This window comes from Mastomys coucha, unplaced genomic scaffold (genome assembly GCF_008632895.1).
Source record: "Mastomys coucha isolate ucsf_1 unplaced genomic scaffold, UCSF_Mcou_1 pScaffold20, whole genome shotgun sequence".
Lineage (NCBI taxonomy): Eukaryota > Metazoa > Chordata > Mammalia > Rodentia > Muridae > Mastomys > Mastomys coucha.
Genome location: NW_022196903.1, coordinates 29,586,974 through 29,592,917, shown reverse-complemented (window position 1 = coordinate 29,592,917; position 5,944 = coordinate 29,586,974).

Below are 5,944 nucleotides of genomic sequence, written 5' to 3'. Positions count from 1 at the left end.
TCAAACCAACATAAGGACTAGATGTCTGTATAAGAAAGGGAAAGTAACCATAGGACAGTTTAGCTTAACAATGAGGGAAGTCTATAGAGTCATAATTATTTATTTCACCAAAACAACGATGATGTAATGAGAACCGGCAAGAACATGTCCACGGGATTTCAGTGGATGGGAGTGTTAAAACTTTGCTTAGTTAAAAAGTCAACAGTGTCTACTACTGAAAACTTGAAATATAATAAAGAATAAAGATATCACTCAAGAATATTAAACTAAATCTCAAAAAGAATAACAAAATAGTTCACTTTTCATTTACTCACTGGACAAATATTTATTGTGTTTCTATCATGCGCCAAGGCCTGTCCTGGATGTTATGAACTAAATACACTCTAATGGTGAGGAACAGATAAACACTGACTAATCCATAACAGTGTAACATCACTCAGTAGTAAGTACCATTAAAAAAAAAAAAAAAAAAAAAAAAAAAAAAAAAAAAAAAAGACAGGCTAAAGATCAAAACAGAAGTTTTCTCTTAAGAACTTCTAGAATAGAGGTATAAATAAAGCAGAGAGCAGTTAGGGAAATGGCCAACTGGGTAAGACTCCTTGCTCAGCAAGCATGAAGATCCAAGTTTGAAGCCAAGTACCCACATAAAAGGCAGTTATGACTGAGTGTGCCTATAACCCCAATATGGGCAGATAAAGACAGGAGGATTCTGGGAGTTCACTGGCCAGACTCTCTAGCCAAACTTGAGCTTCAAGTTCAGTGAGAGACTCTGTGTCATGATAAGAATGCAGACATCAGCAGAGGAAGACAGATTCTGCTCTGATCTCTGTTCACACACAGTATACAACACACACACATACAGAAACATACAGGCACTCGCACAGGCACACGCACACACACACATAGCAAGCAAACAAATGAGCAAAGGAACCAGCAGTGAGACTATACAAAGTCAAACCATTTCCTAAGCAAGAACAGTGGGTACATATTAAAATAAAAGCCAAGTTCAGGGTTACCAGGAAGGAGTGATAGCCAATGGCTGGTCAAATTATGCAGAGCTTCTGAATGCTGGAAAGGACTTTGGGTTTCGTTCTAAGTAAAATGGAGAATTATTGGATGATTTTGACCTTGCAGGAAAGGTTATTTCTGCTGCCCTGTGTAGTTAGTGCATGTAACAAGATTGGAAGGGTGGAGTCATGGAGGAGGCACTGGCTTGAACTAGGTTTTAGAACTTGAGGCCAACAACTATACATCAGACAGAACAGTAGCTAAGACACGCACACACACACACACACACACACACACACACACACACACACACACACAAGGAAGAAATAAAAATGACCAATAAGTATCTGGGAAGAAAATGTTGAACATCCTTAGCCATCAGAGGAATGCAAATTAAGACTGCTTAATATAAGAATAACCTCTCAGAGTCTATCCCACTCCATCCAGAAGGGTTAATTATTAACCAGACAAAGGAGGCTGGAGAGAGTGCAGGGCAAGAGGAACCCTTGTTCGCTACAGGTGGGAATGTAACCTGCTCTGTAACCTCATAGGGAGGCCAGAGAGAGACACAGGGATTTGAGAGAGACCAGACAGGGAGAAGGGATGTTCAGCAGTCATCTATAAACCACAGACACCAGAAGCGAAGACAGACTCATGCAATGGATTCTCCCTTAGAGCATGCAGAAAAAGCCAGAACTCTGATGAAGCTCTGATTTTGGAGTCCTTCCCTCCAGAATTGAGGGAGAGTCGGCGTCTGCTTTTTGAAGCCATCCAGTCTGTGTTAATTTGTGACAGTAGCTCCGGAAACTAACACACCCCACATAGTAGCTGATCTTCAACCTTGTTGCCATCATGAGAAGATGAGACACACAGAACTGGGTTGGGTCTGAGAGCCCGCCAAGCCCAGCAGAGAGCTCTGTGCCCAGGCTTCCTGGGAAAGGAGCAAGAAGCAAAGTGCTCTAGCTGGAAGCCACCAAGATTTTTGGAGTCATTTTTTAACAAAGAAATGGCTAATATTTGTAAATATGCAGTGAAAATTAAATGAAAAAATTTGGCTGCACTAAGATATACAAATGTCTGTTTCCAAAAGACATCACTTGATAAGTAAAAAGTCCAATTGAGAGGGAATAACTCAATGTATAAAGACAAGAGATTTGAAATACCTAGAATGTGCTGGGTGTGGTGGCACTCAGGAGGTAGAGGCAACAGATCTCTGAGGCTAGTGTGGTCTACAGAGTGAGTTTTTCATAGAAAAATCTTGGTTCAAAACACAAACCCCAAACTTAAAAAGAAAAAGAAATATCTAGAATATCAAAGGATCTATGTCAGCTGGAAGAGACAGGGAGGAGAGAGAGGGAAGGGAGAAGGAAAGGCTAGTAGAAGAGAGAGAAAAGGAAAGGAGAGAAGAGAAAAGGAGAGAGAAAAAAGAGAATAAATAAGAAAGAGGTCAAATGGGAAAAGAGAGAGATGGGAGAGGAGAGAGAGAGAGGAAATGAAGGAAAAAACTATTCATCCACATTAGTGGACCATCCCTTAACTACTCAGTCACCTGTCTCCATGGCCCACATTGGAAAATGCAAAAGCTGGTCTCAAACTGATTCTACCCTGTCAGTAATCATGAAAGCTCAAGTTCTAGATGGAACTGTCTCACAGCCAACAGCTGAGTTTAAAAAAAAAAAAAAATAGGTTGGCCGGGCGGTGGTGGTGCATGCCTATAATCCCAGCACTTGGGAGGCAGAGGCAGGAGGATTTCTGAGTTCGAGGCCAGCCTGGTCTACAGAGAAACCCTGTCTCAAAAAACCAAAAAAAAAAAAAATAGGTTTGAATCACACAAAACTAAATGACCAGGCTAATACAGAGCAACATACTTTTGCACACTTCAGATAAGGAACTAAACTGGTGCCTTTGGTTCACAGAGTAAACTAGTGGCATCTCATGACAACTGTCATGTGCTTTCTTCTATCAGGTATGCCACTGTAAGACCACCCCCTTGGGAAATTCTCATACTCTGCAGCAAATGGGAGCTCAGTCAAGCACTGTCTTCAATCATGAGAATGATGTTTGAAATCCCAAGAGCATCCAGCAGGGAGAGGCTGATGTATTATAATACGCAGCAGCTAAAACACATAAACTATATGTGCCTGAATCTCAAACCCACACTGGGTGAAAGGCAACAGAAAAGCAAGTGCAGCTGAAATGGTCCCTTTTGTGTGATGTATTTACAGATGGGTGCATCAGAGGACTGAAACCATGTTCAAGATGGTGGCTGTTTGTATAAGAACAGACAACAGTAAGGACTGTGGAGTTAGGAAATCTGGGGCTGGGAAGATGGCTTTGTGGGCAAGAGCACTTGCTTAGCAAACAGAAGGACCTGGGTCTAAATCCCTAGCACCCAGTAAAAGGTCAGGCGTGGCTGCAGGTGCCTATAACCCTAGCATTGGCAGGTAGAGACAGGTAGATCCTGAAAGCTCCCTGGCCAGAAAGCCTACCTGAAATTGTAGGATACAGGCTATATGAGAGACCCTGATTCAAAACAATACAGTAGAGTGTGATAGAGAACATCCTATGCCCTGTTCTGACCTCTGCATGCGTGTGTATGGGAATGCATACACACAGTCATATTACACAGACAGACAGCACACCATACACACACACACACACACACACACACACACAATCTACCATGCATAAAAGAAGAGTAAGTAATTATGATGACAAAAACTATCACTTTCCTTAATCCTGTAGACCAAGTATGAAGGTGTTTGCGATATTATCTTTAACTTTTGGGATTTTGGGGTTTTTGTTTTGTTTTGTTTTGTTTGTTTGTTTAGAAAAAACACAAATTACTATATAGACAGGGAATTCTCCCATCAGGGTACTAGTATTTGGCTATTTTTGTGGCTCTGGGAAAGAGCACTATCCTTTATCCTCAAACCAGAAGTAGAACTAGTTCAGGGCCACTTGACCAGCATGAGCAGACCTGCCCTGCCTCAGGTTCTACATGGCCACTCATGTGCCTCACACAGTGAGAGTCACCCTGGGAGGACTGCTAACCTGTAGCTTGCAGCTTTATGAGAAGAACAGGTACTACTAAAATGGGAGCTACATCCTCCCTCCATCTGAGGGAGCCACTCTCGGCAATAAGGATGAAGACCTGACAAAATAGAAAGAATGCGTGAACAGAAAATGTCCCCTGGGATTGGGGCACCTGGGACAAATGGTGCACCCCTTTCCCATCACAGAACAGGACTGGCCACTTCCTTGGCCTCCCTGTGGGAAATTCTGCCCTTTACTTTTTGACCTGGACAGTCATGGGTGTCTCTGTAGTCTCCACTTTTTAGAGTCTACTCTTGGATCTCTAAAACTCTCAGGAAACACAGAAATGAGACACTGTTCTCCAGTGAGCATCCGAGGCACTCTGCACCACAGCTGGCTTTTTCTCAGTTCCCTCGTTCACCCATCTTTCCTACCATCTCATCATGTGTTAGCTACAAGGCATAGGGTCAGACTCTATGTCTTTAATCATCTTATAAAAACCCATGCCTGCTTTCAAAGAATTGCTTTGCTTTACATAGGTCTCTAACTTGTGTAAAGTGGTTATGTAGGACCAGAACTCTTGACAGACCCTCTCTCTCTACATGCACATATTTACCCAGCTGTGCACGGTGTGTCTTCCTGTTTGTATTTAATGAAGGCTGTCTGAACTCCAACCAAGACCATGTGGCAGAGTCTGGCCTTACCTCCTAACCAAAAAAACACATCCTTCACTCTTTTCAAGGGGAGAAAAGCCAATCTCATAATTGGCTTTGCATTGCAGGCATATTTGCAAGGGGCGCACAGAAGAAAACATTTAAAATATTTGATCTATTTTGGGTGAGGTTCTGTAGCCTTGGCCTCACGGGCTGTCATCGGGGAGGAGAGGCAAGAAGGCAGTTATTTCTCTTGGGGGGTAGACTGTTTTCAAGATCCAAAAATGAGGAGAGAAAACATATTTTCAAAGAGAACAGAGTCTGTTAACTGGAGAAAGATGGTTGTGCGGACCAAGCCAACGAACTATGTGACATATGTGTGTGTCTAACCACTGCTCAGACTGTGTAGGGATGCTGATCCTTTTATATCAGGCTGGGGAATGGGAGGAAATGAAATACCATGTTGCTTTTTTCAGAACTTTGCACGAGCCATACACCTTGGTCTTAACTCCAGACTCCATCTTCCCACTGGACTCTCCCCTCTGCCTATACTCACATTCAAGGCTAAAGCGAAAATGCCCACTGCCTGACTCTTGTTTCTCTTAGCTGCACTCTTTTCTTTAGTGTCAAATTGCTCCACATTAACTTATGCTTCAGGCCACCTCCCCATCTTCCTTGACCTCATGTCTTGGTCCCTGACCATTCTGTCTTCAGTGCCTTCCCTCTTCTCATTGATGCTCTTTGCATAGCTGACCTGTCACCCTAAGCTTCCTGGGTTCTCTCTGTCTTTAATGTTTCCTGACAGTCATTTCTTCCGGTTCTTTTTCCTTTTTCTCTCCCTCTTTCTTTTATTCTCCTAAACAGAGGCACACCACAGTGCTCACACCTGTTCTCTTCCTTAGAGACCAATACTATGCGGCAATTGCTTACTTCACGGGGCTGATGTAAGGATGAAATGTGTTAAAATTGTCTATGAAGTCTATGTATTTATTCATGTGACAGTCATGAAGTAAAATGACTTCCTATAAAGCTTTTCTCTGTCCTGACAGTGATGATGATTTTGGTGCTGATGAGGGTTGCATAATCACGTCTCAGCTCCTTGGCTCAGATTAGGTGTAATAGATCAGATAATATACATGCTACCCCTGCTTCTTTGCTCTCATCATTGATTTGTACCCTTGCCCAAGTTTCCAATGTCAACTCTTTATCAGTAGGATGAAGTCAAAGAATGGTTGAGACTTTTTAGG